Source organism: Symphalangus syndactylus, chromosome 6, assembly GCF_028878055.3.
Source record: "Symphalangus syndactylus isolate Jambi chromosome 6, NHGRI_mSymSyn1-v2.1_pri, whole genome shotgun sequence".
Classification (NCBI taxonomy): Eukaryota; Metazoa; Chordata; class Mammalia; order Primates; family Hylobatidae; genus Symphalangus; species Symphalangus syndactylus.
The window spans coordinates 151164788-151183557 of record NC_072428.2 but is presented as its reverse complement, the minus strand read 5'-3'; positions in this window follow the sequence as shown (position 1 = coordinate 151183557).

Sequence of the window (18770 nt, the reverse complement as noted above, 5' to 3'; positions counted from 1 at the left end):
CAGATCTGCTCAATCAAAAGTATGGTTTAACTCTGTTAGCTGAATGCACAGATCAGAAAGAAGTTTCACAGAATGATTCTGTGTAGTTTATATTTGGAGACATTCCTTTTTCCACTATTACCCTCTTAGCGCTCCGAATCTAAACTTGCATTTTCTACAGAAAGAGTGTTTCAGAACGGCTCAATCAAAACTAAGGTTCAACTCTTTTAGTTGAACTAACAGAACAGAAAGAAGTTTCACACAATTCTTCTGTGTAGTTTTTATTTTTAGACATTCTTTTTCCCAATATAGGCCTCTTAGCGCTCAGAATGTCCAATTGCAGTTTCTACAGAAAGAGTGTTTCAGAACGGCTCAATCAAAAGTAAGGTTCAACTCTGTTAGTTGAATGCACAGAACAGAAAGAAGTTTCATACAATGCTTCTGTGTAGTTTATATTTGAACATATTCTTTTTTCCACTATTACCCACTTAGCGCTACGAATGTCCAGTTGCATTTTCTACAGACAGAGTGTTTCAAAACTGCTCAATCAAAAGTATGGTTTAACTCTGTTAGCTGAATGCTCAGATCAGAAAGAAGTTTCACAGAATGCTTCTGTGTAGTTTATATTTGAATATATTACTTTTTCCACTACTACGCTCTTAGCGCTCCAAATGTCCAGTTGCATTTTCAACAGAAAGAGTGTTCAGATCTGCTCAATGAAAAGTATGGTTTAACTCTGTTAGCTGAATGCACAGATCAGAAAGAAGTTTCACCGAATGATTCTGTGTAGTTTATATTTGAAGACATTCCGTTTTCCACTATTACCCTCTTAGCGCTCCGAATCTCCACTTGCATTTTCTACAAAAAGAGTGTTTCATAACTGCTCAATCAAAAATATGTTTTATCTCTGTTAACTGAATTTACAGATCAGAAATAAGTTTCACGGAATGCATCTGTGTAGTTTTTATTTGAAGATATTCTTTTTCCCAATGTAGGCCTCTTAGCGCTCAGCATGTCCAATTGCAGTTTCTACAGAAAGAGTGTTTCAGAACGGCTCAATCGAAAGTAAGGTTCAACTCTGTTAGTTGAATGCACAGAACAGAAAGAATTTTCACAGAATGCTACTGTGTAGTTTATATTTGAATATATTCCTTTTTCCACTATTACCCTCTTAGCGCTCCGAATGTCCACTTGCATTTTCTACAGAAAGAGTGTTCAGAATTGCGCAATCAAAAGTATGGTTTAACTCTGTTAGCTTAATGAACATATCAGAAATAAGTTTCACACAATGCTTCTGTGTAGTTTTTATTTGAAGATATTATTTTTCCCAATATAGGCCTCTTAGCGCTCAGAATGTCCAATTGCAGTTTCTACAGAAAGAGTGTTTCAGAAAGGCTCAATCAAAAGTAAGGTTCAACTCTGTTAGTTGAATGCACAGAACAGAAAGAAGTTTCATACAATGCTTCTGTGTAGTTTATATTTGAACATATTCTTTTTTCCACTATTACCCACTTAGTGCTACGAATGTCCAGTTGCATTTTCTACAGACAGAGTGTTTCAAAACTGCTCAATCAAAAGTATGGTTTAACTCTGTTAGCTGAATGCTCAGATCAGAAAGAAGTTTCACAGAATGCTTCTGTGTAGTTTATATTTGAATATATTCCCTTTTCCACTACTACTCTCTTAGCGCTCCAAATGTCCAGTTGCATTTTCTACAGAAAGAGTGTTCAGATCTGCTCAATCAAAAGTATGGTTTAACTCTGTTAGCTGAATGCACAGATCAGAAAGAAGTTTCACAGAATGATTCTGTGTAGTTTATATTTGGAGACATTCCTTTTTCCACTATTACCCTCTTAGCGCTCCGAATCTCTACTTGCATTTTCTACAGAAAGAGTGTTTCAGAACGGCTCAATCAAAACTAAGGTTCAACTCTTTTAGTTGAACAAAAAGAACAGAAAGAAGTTTCACACAATTCTTCTGTGTAGTTTTTATTTGTAGACATTTTTTCCCAATATAGGCCTCTTAGCGCTCAGAATGTCCAATTGCAGTTTCTACAGAAAGAGTGTTTCAGAACGGCTCAATCAAAAGTAAGGTTCAACTCTGTTAGTTGAATGCACAGAACAGAAAGAAGTTTCATACAATGCTTCTGTGTAGTTTATATTTGAACATATTCTTTTTTCCACTATTACCCACTTAGCACTACGAATGTCCAGTTGCATTTTCTACAGACAGAGTGTTTCAAAACTGCTCAATCAAAAGTATGGTTTAACTCTGTTAGCTGAATGCTCAGATCAGAAAGAAGTTTCACAGAATGCTTCTGTGTAGTTTATATTTGAATATATTCCTTTTTCCACTACTACGCTCTTAGCGCTCCAAATGTCCAGTTGCATATTCTACAGAAAGAGTGTTCAGATCTGCTCAATCAAAAGTATGGTTTAACTCTGTTAGCTGAATGCACAGATCAGAAAGAAGTTTCACCGAATGATTCTGTGTAGTTTATATTTGAAGACATTCCTTTTTCCACTATTACCCTCTTAGCGCTCCGAATCTCCACTTGCATTTTCTACAAAAAGAGTGTTTCATAACTGCTCAATCAAAAATATGTTTTATCTCTGTTAACTGAATTTACAGATCAGAAATAAGTTTCACAGAATGCATCTGTGTAGTTTTTATTTGAAGATATTCTTTTTCCCAATGTAGGCCTCTTAGCGCTTAGCATGTCCAATTGCAGTTTCTACAGAAAGAGTGTTTCAGAATGGCTCAATCAAAAGTAAGGTTCAACTCTGTTAGGTGAATGCACAGAACAGAAAGAATTTTCACAGAATGCTACTGTGTAGTTTATATTTGAATATATTCCTTTTTCCACTATTACCCTCTTAGCGCTCCGAATGTCCACTTGCATTTTCTACAGAAAGAGTGTTCAGAACTGCGCAATCAAAAGTATGGTTTAACTCTGTTAGCTTAATGAACATATCAGAAATAAGTTTCACACAATGCTTCTGTGTAGTTTTTATTTGAAGATATTATTTTTCCCAATATAGGCCTCTTAGCGCTCAGAATGTATAATTGCAGTTTCTACAGAAAGAGTGTTTCAGAAAGGCTCAATCAAAAGTAAGGTTCAACTCTGTTAGTTGAATGCACAGAACAGAAAGAAGTTTCATACAATGCTTCTGTGTAGTTTATATTTGAACATATTCTTTTTTCCACTATTACCCACTTAGCGCTACGAATGTCCAGTTGCATTTTCTACAGACAGAGTGTTTCAAAACTGCTCAATCAAAAGTATGGTTTAACTCTGTTAGCTGAATGCTCAGATCAGAAAGAAGTTTCACAGAATGCTTCTGTGTAGTTTATATTTGAATATATTCCTTTTTCCACTACTACTCTCTTAGCGCTCCAAATGACCAGTTGCATTTTCTACAGAAAGAGTGTTCAGATCTGCTCAATCAAAAGTATGGTTTATCTCTGTTAGCTGAATGCACAGATCAGAAAGAAGTTTCACAGAATGATTCTGTGTAGTTTATATTTGGAGACATTCCTTTTTCCACTATTACCCTCTTAGCGCTCCGAATCTCCACTTGCATTTTCTACAGAAAGAGTGTTTCAGAACGGCTCAATCAAAAGTAAGGTTCAACTCTGTTAGTTGAATGCACAGAACAGAAAGAAGTTTCATACAATGCTTCTGTGTAGTTTATATTTGAACATATACTTTTTTCCACTATTACCCACTTAGCGCTACGAATGTCCAGTTGCATTTTCTACAGACAGAGTGTTTCAAAACTGCTCAATAAAAAGTATGGTTTAACTCTGTTAGCTGAATGCTCAGATCAGAAAGAAGTTTCACAGAATGCTTCTGTGTAGTTTATATTTGAATATATTCCTTTTTCCACTACTACGCTCTTAGCGCTCCAAATGTCCAGTTGCATTTTCTACAGAAAGAGTGTTCAGATCTGCTCAATCAAAAGTATGGTTTAACTCTGTTAGCTGAATGCACAGATCAGAAGGAAGTTACACCGAATGATTCTGTGTAGTTTATATTTGAAGACAATCCTTTTTCCACTATTACCCTCTTAGCGCTCCGAATCTCCACTTGCATTTTCTACAAAAAGAGTGTTTCATAACTGCTCAATCAAAAATATGTTTTATCTCTGTTAACTGAATTTACAGATCAGAAATAAGTTTCACAGAATGCATCTGTGTACTTTTTATTTGAAGATATTCTTTTTCCCAATGTAGGCCTCTTAGCGCTTAGCATGTCCAATTGCAGTTTCTACAGAAAGAGTGTTTCAGAACGGCTCAATCAAAAGTAAGGTTCAACTCTGTTAGTTGAATGCACAGAACAGAAAGAATTTTCACAGAATGCTACTGTGTAGTTTATATTTGAATATATTCCTTTTTCCACTATTACCCTCTTAGCGCTCCGAATGTCCACTTGCATTTTCTACAGAAAGAGTGTTCAGAACTGTGCAATCAAAAGTATGGTTTAACTCTGTTAGCTTAATGAACATATCAGAAATAAGTTTCACACAATGCTTCTGTGTAGTTTTTATTTGAAGATATTATTTTCCCCAATAGAGGCCTCTTAGCGCTCAGAATGTCCAATTGCAGTTTCTACAGAAAGAGTGTTTCAGAAAGGCTCAATCAAAAGTAAGGTTCAACTCTGTTAGTTGAATGCACAGAACAGAAAGAAGTTTCATACAATGCTTCTGTGTAGTTTATATTTGAACATATTCTTTTTTCCACTATTACCCACTTAGCGCTACGAATGTCCAGTTGCGTTTTCTACAGACAGAGTGTTTCAAATCTGCTCAATCAAAAGTATGGTTTAACTCTGTTAGCTGAATGCTCAGATCAGAAAGAAGTTTCACAGAATGCTTCTGTGTAGTTTATATTTGAATATATTCCTTTTTCCACTACTACTCTCTTAGCGCTCCAAATGTCCAGTTGCATTTTCTACAGAAAGAGTGTTCAGATCTGCTCAATCAAAAGTATGGTTTAACTCTGTTAGCTGAATGCACAGATCAGAAAGAAGTTTCACAGAATGATTCTGTGTAGTTTATATTTGGAGACATTCCTTTTTCCACTATTACCCTCTTAGCGCTCCGAATCTCCACTTGCATTTTCTACAGAAAGAGTGTTTCAGAACGGCTCAATCAAAACTAAGGTTCAACTCTTTTAGTTGAACAAACAGAACAGAAAGAAGTTTCACACAATTCTTCTGTGTAGTTTTTATTTGTAGACATTCTTTTTCCCAATATAGGCCTCTTAGCGCTCAGAATGTCCAATTGCAGTTTCTACAGAAAGAGTGTTTCAGAACGGCTCAATCAAAAGTAAGGTTCAACTCTGTTAGTTGAATGCACAGAACAGAAAGAAGTTTCATACAATGCTTCTGTGTAGTTTATATTTGAACATATTCTTTTTTCCACTATTACCCACTTAGCGCTACGAATGTCCAGTTGCATTTTCTACAGACAGAGTGTTTAAAACTGCTCAATCAAAAGTATGGTTTAACTCTGTTAGCTGAATGCTCAGATCAGAAAGAATTTTCACAGAATGCTTCTGTGTAGTTTATATTTGAATATATTCCTTTTTCCACTACTACGCTCTTAGCGCTCCAAATGTCCAGTTGCATTTTCAACAGAAAGAGTGTTCAGATCTGCTCAATGAAAAGTATGGTTTAACTCTGTTAGCTGAATGCACAGATCAGAAAGAAGTTTCACCGAATGATTCTGTGTAGTTTATATTTGAAGACATTCCGTTTTCCACTATTACCCTCTTAGCGCTCCGAATCTCCACTTGCATTTTCTACAAAAAGAGTGTTTCATAACTGCTCAATCAAAAATATGTTTTATCTCTGTTAACTGAATTTACAGATCAGAAATAAGTTTCACGGAATGCATCTGTGTAGTTTTTATTTGAAGATATTCTTTTTCCCAATGTAGGCCTCTTAGCGCTCAGCATGTCCAATTGCAGTTTCTACAGAAAGAGTGTTTCAGAATGGCTCAATCGAAAGTAAGGTTCAACTCTGTTAGTTGAATGCACAGAACAGAAAGAATTTTCACAGAATGCTACTGTGTAGTTTATATTTGAATATATTCCTTTTTCCACTATTACCCTCTTAGCGCCCCGAATGTCCACTTGCATTTTCTACAGAAAGAGTGTTCAGAACTGCGCAATCAAAAGTATGGTTTAACTCTGTTAGCTTAATGAACATATCAGAAATAAGTTTCACACAATGCTTCTGTGTAGTTTTTATTTGAAGATATTATTTTTCCCAATATAGGCCTCTTAGCGCTCAGAATGTCCAATTGCAGTTTCTACAGAAAGAGTGTTTCAGAAAGGCTCAATCAAAAGTAAGGTTCAACTCTGTTAGTTGAATGCACAGAACAGAAAGAAGTTTCATACAATGCTTCTGTGTAGTTTATATTTGAACATATTCTTTTTTCCACTATTACCCACTTAGTGCTACGAATGTCCAGTTGCATTTTCTACAGACAGAGTGTTTCAAAACTGCTCAATCAAAAGAATGGTTTAACTCTGTTAGCTGAATGCTCAGATCAGAAAGAAGTTTCACAGAATGCTTCTCTGTAGTTTATATTTGAATATATTCCTTTTTCCACTACTACTCTCTTAGCGCTCCAAATGTCCAGTTGCATTTTCTACAGAAAGAGTGTTCAGATCTGCTCAATCAAAAGTATGGTTTAACTCTGTTAGCTGAATGCACAGATCAGAAAGAAGTTTCACAGAATGATTCTGTGTAGTTTATATTTGGAGACATTCCTTTTTCCACTATTACCCTCTTAGCGCTCCGAATCTCCACTTGCATTTTCTACAGAAAGAGTGTTTCAGAACAGCTCAATCAAAACTAAGGTTCAACTCTTTTAGTTGAACAAAAAGAACAGAAAGAAGTTTCACACAATTCTTCTGTGTAGTTTTTATTTGTAGACATTCTTTTTCCCAATATAGGCCTCTTAGCGCTCAGAATGTCCAATTGCAGTTTCTACAGAAAGAGTGTTTCAGAACGGCTCAATCAAAAGTAAGGTTCAACTCTGTTAGTTGAATGCACAGAACAGAAAGAAGTTTCATACAATGCTTCTGTGTAGTTTATATTTGAACATATTCTTTTTTCCACTATTACCCACTTAGCGCTACGAATGTCCAGTTGCATTTTCTACAGACAGAGTGTTTCAAAACTGCTCAATCAAAAGTATGGTTTAACTCTGTTAGCTGAATGCTCAGATCAGAAAGAAGTTTCACAGAATGCTTCTGTGTAGTTTATATTTGAATATATTCCTTTTTCCACTACTACGCTCTTAGCGCTCCAAATGTCCAGTTGCATTTTCTACAGAAAGAGTGTTCAGATCTGCTCAATCAAAAGTATGGTTTAACTCTGTTAGCTGAATGCACAGATCAGAAAGAAGTTTCACCGAATGATTCTGTGTAGTTTATATTTGAAGACATTCCTTTTTCCACTATTACCCTCTTAGCGCTCCGAATCTCCACTTGCATTTTCTACAAAAAGAGTGTTTCATAACTGCTCCATCAAAAATATGTTTTATCTCTGTTAACTGAATTTACAGATCAGAAATAAGTTTCACAGAATGCATCTGTGTAGTTTTTATTTGAAGATATTCTTTTTCCCAATGTAGGCCTCTTTGCGCTTAGCATGTCCAATTGCAGTTTCTACAGAAAGAGTGTTTCAGAATGGCTCAATCAAAAGTAAGGTTCAACTCTGTTAGGTGAATGCACAGAACAGAAAGAATTTTCACAGAATGCTACTGTGTAGTTTATATTTGAATATATTCCTTTTTCCACTATTACCCTCTTAGCGCTCCGAATGTCCACTTGCATTTTCTACAGAAAGAGTGTTCAGAACTGCGCAATCAAAAGTATGGTTTAACTCTGTTAGCTTAATGAACATATCAGAAATAAGTTTCACACAATGCTTCTGTGTAGTTTTTATTTGAAGATATTATTTTTCCCAATATAGGCCTCTTAGCGCTCAGAATGTATAATTGCAGTTTCTACAGAAAGAGTGTTTCAGAAAGGCTCAATCAAAAGTAAGGTTCAACTCTGTTAGTTGAATGCACAGAACAGAAAGAAGTTTCATACAATGCTTCTGTGTAGTTTATATTTGAACATATTCTTTTTTCCACTATTACCCACTTAGCGCTACGAATGTCCAGTTGCATTTTCTACAGACAGAGTGTTTCAAAACTGCTCAATCAAAAGTATGGTTTAACTCTGTTAGCTGAATGCTCAGATCAGAAAGAAGTTTCACAGAATGCTTCTGTGTAGTTTATATTTGAATATATTCCTTTTTCCACTACTACTCTCTTAGCGCTCCAAATGTCCAGTTGCATTTTCTACAGAAAGAGTGTTCAGATCTGCTCAATCAAAAGTATGGTTTAACTCTGTTAGCTGAATGCACAGATCAGAAAGAAGTTTCACAGAATGATTCTGTGTAGTTTATATTTGGAGACATTCCTTTTTCCACTATTACCCTCTTAGCGCTCCGAATCTCCACTTGCATTTTCTACAGAAAGAGTGTTTCAGAACGGCTCAATCAAAAGTAAGTTTCAACTCTGTTAGTTGAATGCACAGAACAGAAAGAAGTTTCATACAATGCTTCTGTGTAGTTTATATTTGAACATATACTTTTTTCCACTATTACCCACTTAGCGCTACGAATGTCCAGTTGCATTTTCTACAGACAGAGTGTTTCAAAACTGCTCAATCAAAAGTATGGTTTAACTCTGTTAGCTGAATGCTCAGATCAGAAAGAAGTTTCACAGAATGCTTCTGTGTAGTTTATATTTGAATAGATTCCTTTTTCCACTACTACGCTCTTAGCGCTCCAAATGTCCAGTTGCATTTTCTACAGAAAGAGTGTTCAGATCTGCTCAATCAAAAGTATGGTTTAACTCTGTTAGCTGAATGCACAGATCAGAAGGAAGTTACACCGAATGATTCTGTGTAGTTTATATTTGAAGACATTCCTTTTTCCACTATTACCCTCTTAGCGCTCCGAATCTCCACTTGCATTTTCTACAAAAAGAGTGTTTCATAACTGCTCAATCAAAAATATGTTTTATCTCTGTTAACTGAATTTACAGATCAGAAATAAGTTTCACAGAATGCATCTGTGTAGTTTTTATTTGAAGATATTCTTTTTCCCAATGTAGGCCTCTTAGCGCTCAGCATGTCCAATTGCAGTTTCTACAGAAAGAGTGTTTCAGAACGGCTCAATCGAAAGTAAGGTTCAACTCTGTTAGTTGAATGCACAGAACAGAAAGAATTTTCACAGAATGCTACTGTGTAGTTTATATTTGAATATATTCCTTTTTCCACTATTACCCTCTTAGCGCTCCGAATGTCCACTTGCATTTTCTACAGAAAGAGTGTTCAGAACTGCGCAATCAAAAGTATGGTTTAACTCTGTTAGCTTAATGAACATATCAGAAATAAGTTTCACACAATGCTTCTGTGTAGTTTTTATTTGAAGATATTATTTTTCCCAATATAGGCCTCTTAGCGCTCAGAATGTCCAATTGCAGTTTCTACAGAAAGAGTGTTTCAGAACGGCTCAATCAAAAGTAAGGTTCAACTCTGTTAGTTGAATGCACAGAACAGAAAGAAGTTTCATACAATGCTTCTGTGTAGTTTATATTTGAACATATTCTTTTTTCCACTATTACCCACTTAGCGCTACGAATGTCCAGTTGCATTTTCTACAGACAGAGTGTTTCAAAACTGCTCAATCAAAAGTATGGTTTAACTCTGTTAGCTGAATGCTCAGATCAGAAAGAAGTTTCACAGAATGCTTCTGTGTAGTTTATATTTGAATATATTCCTTTTTCCACTACTACTCTCTTAGCGCTCCAAATGTCCAGTTGCATTTTCTACAGAAAGAGTGTTCAGATCTGCTCAATCAAAAGTATGGTTTAACTCTGTTAGCTGAATGCACAGATCAGAAAGAAGTTTCACAGAATGATTCTGTGTAGTTTATATTTGGAGACATTCCTTTTTCCACTATTACCCTCTTAGTGCTCCGAATCTCCACTTGCATTTTCTACAGAAAGAGTGTTTCAGAACGGCTCAATCAAAACTAAGGTTCAACTCTTTTAGTTGAACAAAAAGAACAGAAAGAAGTTTCACAAAATTCTTCTGTGTAGTTTTTATTTGTAGACATTCTTTTTCCCAATATAGGCCTCTTAGCGCTCAGAATGTCCAATTGTATTTTCTACAGAAAGAGTGTTTCAGAACGGCTCAATCAAAAGTAAGGTTCAACTCTGTTAGTTGAATGCACAGAACAGAAAGAAGTTTCATACAATGCTTCTGTGTAGTTTATATTTGAACATATTCTTTTTTCCACTATTACCCACTTAGCGCTACGAATGTCCAGTTGCAATTTCTACAGACAGAGTGTTTCAAAACTGCTCAATCAAAAGTATGGTTTAACTCTGTTAGCTGAATGCTCAGATCAGAAAGAAGTTTCACAGAATGCTTCTGTGTAGTTTATATTTGAATATATTCCTTTTTCCACTACTACGCTCTTAGCGCTCCAAATGTCCAGTTGCATTTTCTACAGAAAGAGTGTTCAGATCTGCTCAATCAAAAGTATGGTTTAACTCTGTTAGCTGAATGCACAGATCAGAAAGAAGTTTCACCGAATGATTCTGTGTAGTTTATATTTGAAGACATTCCTTTTTCCACTATTACCCTCTTAGCGCTCCGAATCTCCACTTGCATTTTCTACAAAAAGAGTGTTTCATAACTGCTCAATCAAAAATATGTTTTATCTCTGTTAACTGAATTTACAGATCAGAAATAAGTTTCACAGAATGCATCTGTGTAGTTTTTATTTGAAGATATTCTTTTTCCCAATGTAGGCCTCTTAGCGCTTAGCATGTCCAATTGCAGTTTCTACAGAAAGAGTGTTTCAGAATGGCTCAATCAAAAGTAAGGTTCAACTCTGTTAGGTGAATGCACAGAACAGAAAGAATTTTCACAGAATGCTACTGTGTAGTTTATATTTGAATATATTCCTTTTTCCACTATTACCCTCTTAGCGCTCCGAATGTCCACTTGCATTTTCTACAGAAAGAGTGTTCAGAACTGCGCAATCAAAAGTATGGTTTAACTCTGTTAGCTTAATGAACATATCAGAAATAAGTTTCACACAATGCTTCTGTGTAGTTTTTATTTGAAGATATTATTTTTCCCAATATAGGCCTCTTAGCGCTCAGAATGTATAATTGCAGTTTCTACAGAAAGAGTGTTTCAGAAAGGCTCAATCAAAAGTAAGGTTCAACTCTGTTAGTTGAATGCACAGAACAGAAAGAAGTTTCATACAATGCTTCTGTGTAGTTTATATTTGAACATATTCTTTTTTCCACTATTACCCACTTAGCGCTACGAATGTCCAGTTGCATTTTCTACAGACAGAGTGTTTCAAAACTGCTCAATCAAAAGTATGGTTTAACTCTGTTAGCTGAATGCTCAGATCAGAAAGAAGTTTCACAGAATGCTTCTGTGTAGTTTATATTTGAATATATTCCTTTTTCCACTACTACTCTCTTAGCGCTCCAAATGTCCAGTTGCATTTTCTACAGAAAGAGTGTTCAGATCTGCTCAATCAAAAGTATGGTTTAACTCTGTTAGCTGAATGCACAGATCAGAAAGAAGTTTCACAGAATGATTCTGTGTAGTTTATATTTGGAGACATTCCTTTTTCCACTATTACCCTCTTAGCGCTCCGAATCTCCACTTGCATTTTCTACAGAAAGAGTGTTTCAGAACGGCTCAATCAAAAGTAAGGTTCAACTCTGTTAGTTGAATGCACAGAACAGAAAGAAGTTTCATACAATGCTTCTGTGTAGTTTATATTTGAACATATACTTTTTTCCACTATTACCCACTTAGCGCTACGAATGTCCAGTTGCATTTTCTACAGACAGAGTGTTTCAAAACTGCTCAATCAAAAGTATGGTTTAACTCTGTTAGCTGAATGCTCAGATCAGAAAGAAGTTTCACAGAATGCTTCTGGGTAGTTTATATTTGAATATATTCCTTTTTCCACTACTACGCTCTTAGCGCTCCAAATGTCCAGTTGCATTTTCTACAGAAAGAGTGTTCAGATCTGCTCAATCAAAAGTATGGTTTAACTCTGTTAGCTGAATGCACAGATCAGAAGGAAGTTACACCGAATGATTCTGTGTAGTTTATATTTGAAGACATTCCTTTTTCCACTATTACCCTCTTAGCGCTCCGAATCTCCACTTGCATTTTCTACAAAAAGAGTGTTTCATAACTGCTCAATCAAAAATATGTTTTATCTCTGTTAACTGAATTTACAGATCAGAAATAAGTTTCACAGAATGCATCTGTGTAGTTTTTATTTGAAGATATTCTTTTTCCCAATGTAGGCCTCTTAGCGCTTAGCATGTCCAATTGCAGTTTCTACAGAAAGAGTGTTTCAGAACGGCTCAATCAAAAGTAAGGTTCAACTCTGTTAGTTGAATGCACAGAACAGAAAGAATTTTCACAGAATGCTACTGTGTAGTTTATATTTGAATATATTCCTTTTTCCACTATTACCCTCTTAGCGCTCCGAATGTCCACTTGCATTTTCTACAGAAAGAGTGTTCAGAACTGTGCAATCAAAAGTATGGTTTAACTCTGTTAGCTTAATGAACATATCAGAAATAAGTTTCACACAATGCTTCTGTGTAGTTTTTATTTGAAGATATTATTTTCCCCAATAGAGGCCTCTTAGCGCTCAGAATGTCCAATTGCAGTTTCTACAGAAAGAGTGTTTCAGAAAGGCTCAATCAAAAGTAAGGTTCAACTCTGTTAGTTGAATGCACAGAACAGAAAGAAGTTTCATACAATGCTTCTGTGTAGTTTATATTTGAACATATTCTTTTTTCCACTATTACCCACTTAGCGCTACGAATGTCCAGTTGCGTTTTCTACAGACAGAGTGTTTCAAATCTGCTCAATCAAAAGTATGGTTTAACTCTGTTAGCTGAATGCTCAGATCAGAAAGAAGTTTCACAGAATGCTTCTGTGTAGTTTATATTTGAATATATTCCTTTTTCCACTACTACTCTCTTAGCGCTCCAAATGTCCAGTTGCATTTTCTACAGAAAGAGTGTTCAGATCTGCTCAATCAAAAGTATGGTTTAACTCTGTTAGCTGAATGCACAGATCAGAAAGAAGTTTCACACAATGATTCTGTGTAGTTTATATTTGGAGACATTCCTTTTTCCACTATTACCCTCTTAGCGCTCCGAATCTCCACTTGCATTTTCTACAGAAAGAGTGTTTCAGAACGGCTCAATCAAAACTAAGGTTCAACTCTTTTAGTTGAACAAACAGAACAGAAAGAAGTTTCACACAATTCTTCTGTGTAGTTTTTATTTGTAGACATTCTTTTTCCCAATATAGGCCTCTTAGCGCTCAGAATGTCCAATTGCAGTTTCTACAGAAAGAGTGTTTCAGAACGGCTCAATCAAAAGTAAGGTTCAACTCTGTTAGTTGAATGCACAGAACAGAAAGAAGTTTCATACAATGCTTCTGTGTAGTTTATATTTGAACATATTCTTTTTTCCACTATTACCCACTTAGCGCTACGAATGTCCAGTTGCATTTTCTACAGACAGAGTGTTTCAAAACTGCTCAATCAAAAGTATGGTTTAACTCTGTTAGCTGAATGCTCAGATCAGAAAGACGTTTCACAGAATGCTTCTGTGTAGTTTATATTTGAATATATTCCTTTTTCCACTACTACGCTCTTAGCGCTCCAAATGTCCAGTTGCATTTTCAACAGAAAGAGTGTTCAGATCTGCTCAATGAAAAGTATGGTTTAACTCTGTTAGCTGAATGCACAGATCAGAAAGAAGTTTCACCGAATGATTCTGTGTAGTTTATATTTGAAGACATTCCGTTTTCCACTATTACCCTCTTAGCGCTCCGAATCTCCACTTGCATTTTCTACAAAAAGAGTGTTTCATAACTGCTCAATCAAAAATATGTTTTATCTCTGTTAACTGAATTTACAGATCAGAAATAAGTTTCACGGAATGCATCTGTGTAGTTTTTATTTGAAGATATTCTTTTTCCCAATGTAGGCCTCTTAGCGCTCAGCATGTCCAATTGCAGTTTCTACAGAAAGAGTGTTTCAGAACGGCTCAATCGAAAGTAAGGTTCAACTCTGTTAGTTGAATGCACAGAACAGAAAGAATTTTCACAGAATGCTACTGTGTAGTTTATATTTGAATATATTCCTTTTTCCACTATTACCCTCTTAGCGCTCCGAATGTCCACTTGCATTTTCTACAGAAAGAGTGTTCAGAACTGCGCAATCAAAAGTATGGTTTAACTCTGTTAGCTTAATGAACATATCAGAAATAAGTTTCACACAATGCTTCTGTGTAGTTTTTATTTGAAGATATTATTTTTCCCAATATAGGCCTCTTAGCGCTCAGAATGTCCAATTGCAGTTTCTACAGAAAGAGTGTTTCAGAAAGGCTCAATCAAAAGTAAGGTTCAACTCTGTTAGTTGAATGCACAGAACAGAAAGAAGTTTCATACAATGCTTCTGTGTAGTTTATATTTGAACATATTCTTTTTTCCACTATTACCCACTTAGTGCTACGAATGTCCAGTTGCATTTTCTACAGACAGAGTGTTTCAAAACTGCTCAATCAAAAGTATGGTTTAACTCTGTTAGCTGAATGCTCAGATCAGAAAGAAGTTTCACAGAATGCTTCTGTGTAGTTTATATTTGAATATATTCCTTTTTCCACTACTACTCTCTTAGCGCTCCAAATGTCCAGTTGCATTTTCTACAGAAAGAGTGTTCAGATCTGCTCAATCAAAAGTATGGTTTAACTCTGTTAGCTGAATGCACAGATCAGAAAGAAGTTTCACAGAATGATTCTGTGTAGTTTATATTTGGAGACATTCCTTTTTCCACTATTACCCTCTTAGCGCTCCGAATCTCCACTTGCATTTTCGACAGAAAGAGTGTTTCAGAACGGCTCAATCAAAACTAAGGTTCAACTCTTTTAGTTGAACAAAAAGAACAGAAAGAAGTTTCACACAATTCTTCTGTGTAGTTTTTATTTGTAGACATTCTTTTTCCCAATATAGGCCTCTTAGCGCTCAGAATGTCCAATTGCAGTTTCTACAGAAAGAGTGTTTCAGAACGGCTCAATCAAAAGTAAGGTTCAACTCTGTTAGTTGAATGCACAGAACAGAAAGAATATTCACAGAATGCTACTGTGTAGTTTATATTTGAATATATTCCTTTTTCCACTATTACCCTCTTAGCGCTCCGAATGTCCACTTGCATTTTCTACAGAAAGAGTGTTCAGAACTGTGCAATCAAAAGTATGGTTTAACTCTGTTAGCTTAATGAATATATCAGAAATAAGTTTCACACAATGCTTCTGTGTAGTTTTTATTTGAAGATATTATTTTCCCCAATAGAGGCCTCTTAGCGCTCAGAATGTTCAATTGCAGTTTCTACAGAAAGAGTGTTTCAGAAAGGCTCAATCAAAAGTAAGGTTCAACTCTGTTAGTTGAATGCACAGAACAGAAAGAAGTTTCATACAATGCTTCTGTGTAGTTTATATTTGAACATATTCTTTTTTCCACTATTACCCACTTAGCGCTACGAATGTCCAGTTGCGTTTTCTACAGACAGAGTGTTTCAAATCTGCTCAATCAAAAGTATGGTTTAACTCTGTTAGCTGAATGCTCAGATCAGAAAGAAGTTTCACAGAATGCTTCTGTGTAGTTTATATTTGAATATATTCCTTTTTCCACTACTACTCTCTTAGCGCTCCAAATGTCCAGTTGCATTTTCTACAGAAAGAGTGTTCAGATCTGCTCAATCAAAAGTATGGTTTAACTCTGTTAGCTGAATGCACAGATCAGAAAGAAGTTTCACAGAATGATTCTGTGTAGTTTATATTTGGAGACATTCCTTTTTCCACTATTACCCTCTTAGCGCTCCGAATCTCCACTTGCATTTTCTACAGAAAGAGTGTTTCAGAACGGCTCAATCAAAACTAAGGTTCAACTCTTTTAGTTGAACAAACAGAACAGAAAGAAGTTTCACACAATTCTTCTGTGTAGTTTTTATTTGTAGACATTCTTTTTCCCAATATAGGCCTCTTAGCGCTCAGAATGTCCAATTGCAGTTTCTACAGAAAGAGTGTTTCAGAACGGCTCAATCAAAAGTAAGGTTCAACTCTGTTAGTTGAATGCACAGAACAGAAAGAAGTTTCATACAATGCTTCTGTGTAGTTTATATTTGAACATATTCTTTTTTCCACTATTACCCACTTAGCGCTACGAATGTCCAGTTGCATTTTCTACAGACAGAGTGTTTCAAAACTGCTCAATCAAAAGTATGGTTTAACTCTGTTAGCTGAATGCTCAGATCAGAAAGAAGTTTCACAGAATGCTTCTGTGTAGTTTATATTTGAATATATTCCTTTTTCCACTACTACGCTCTTAGCGCTCCAAATGTCCAGTTGCATTTTCAACAGAAAGAGTGTTCAGATCTGCTCAATGAAAAGTATGGTTTAACTCTGTTAGCTGAATGCACAGATCAGAAAGAAGTTTCACCGAATGATTCTGTGTAGTTTATATTTGAAGACATTCCGTTTTCCACTATTACCCACTTAGCGCTCCGAATCTCCACTTGCATTTTCTACAAAAAGAGTGTTTCATAACTGCTCAATCAAAAATATGTTTTATCTCTGTTAACTGAATTTACAGATCAGAAATAAGTTTCACGGAATGCATCTGTGTAGTTTTTATTTGAAGATATTCTTTTTCCCAATGTAGGCCTCTTAGCGCTCAGCATGTCCAATTGCAGTTTCTACAGAAAGAGTGTTTCAGAACGGCTCAATCGAAAGTAAGGTTCAACTCTGTTAGTTGAATGCACAGAACAGAAAGAATTTTCACAGAATGCTACTGTGTAGTTTATATTTGAATATATTCCTTTTTCCACTATTACCCTCTTAGCGCTCCGAATGTCCACTTGCATTTTCTACAGAAAGAGTGTTCAGAACTGCGCAATCAAAAGTATGGTTTAACTCTGTTAGCTTAATGAACATATCAGAAATAAGTTTCACACAATGCTTCTGTGTAGTTTTTATTTGAAGATATTATTTTTCCCAATATAGGCCTCTTAGCGCTCAGAATGTCCAATTGCAGTTTCTACAGAAAGAGTGTTTCAGAAAGGCTCAATCAAAAGTAAGGTTCAACTCTGTTAGTTGAATGCACAGAACAGAAAGAAGTTTCATACAATGCTTCTGTGTAGTTTATATTTGAACATATTATTTTTTCCACTATTACCCACTTAGTGCTACGAATGTCCAGTTGCATTTTCTACAGACAGAGTGTTTCAAAACTGCTCAATCAAAAGTATGGTTTAACTCTGTTAGCTGAATGCTCAGATCAGAAATAAGTTTCACAGAATGCTTCTGTGTAGTTTATATTTGAAAATATTCCTTTTTCCACTACTACTCTCTTAGCGCTCCAAATGTCCAGTTGCATTTTCTACAGAAAGAGTGTTCAGATCTGCTCAATCAAAAGTATGGTTTAACTCTGTTAGCTGAATGCACAGATCAGAAAGAAGTTTCACAGAATGATTCTGTGTAGTTTATATTTGGAGACATTCCTTTTTCCACTATTACCCTCTTAGCGCTCCTAATCTCCACTTGCATTTTCTACAGAAAGAGTGTTTCAGAACGGCTCAATCAAAACTAAGGTTCAACTCTTTTAGTTGAACAAAAAGAACAGAAAGAAGTTTCACACAATTCTTCTGTGTAGTTTTTATTTGTAGACATTCTTTTTCCCAATATAGGCCTCTTAGCGCTCAGAATGTCCAATTGCAGTTTCTACAGAAAGAGTGTTTCAGAACGGCTCAATCAAAAGTAAGGTTCAACTCTGTTAGTTGAATGCACAGAACAGAAAGAAGTTTCATACAATGCTTCTGTGTAGTTTATATTTGAACATATTATTTTTTCCACTATTACCCACTTAGCGCTACGAATGTCCAGTTGCATTTTCTACAGACAGAGTGTTTCAAAACTGCTCAATCAAAAGTATGGTTTAACTCTGTTAGCTGAATGCTCAGATCAGAAAGAAGTTTCACAGAATGCTTCTGTGTAGTTTATATTTGAATATATTCCTTTTTCCACTACTACTCTCTTAGCGCTCCAAATGTCCAGTTGCATTTTCTACAGAAAGAGTGTTCAGATCTGCTCAATCAAAAGTATGGTTTAACTCTGTTAGCTGAATGCACAGATCAGAAAGAAGTTTCACAGAATGATTCTGTGTAGTTTATATTTGGAGACATTCCTTTTTCCACTATTACCCTCTTAGCGCTCCGAATCTCCACTTGCATTTTCTACAGAAAGAGTGTTTCAGAACGGCTCAATCAAAACTAAGGTTCAACTCTTTTAGTTGAACAAACAGAACAGAAAGAAGTTTCACACAATTCTTCTGTGTAGTTTTTATTTGTAGACATTCTTTTTCCCAATATAGGCCTCTTAGCGCTCAGAATGTCCAATTGCAGTTTCTACAGAAAGAGTGTTTCAGAACGGCTCAATCAAAAGTAAGGTTCAATTCTGTTAGTTGAATGCACAGAACAGAAAGAAGTTTCATACAATGCTTCTGTGTAGTTTATATTTGAACATATTATTTTTTCCACTATTACCCACTTAGCGCTACGAATGTCCAGTTGCATTTTCTACAGACAGAGT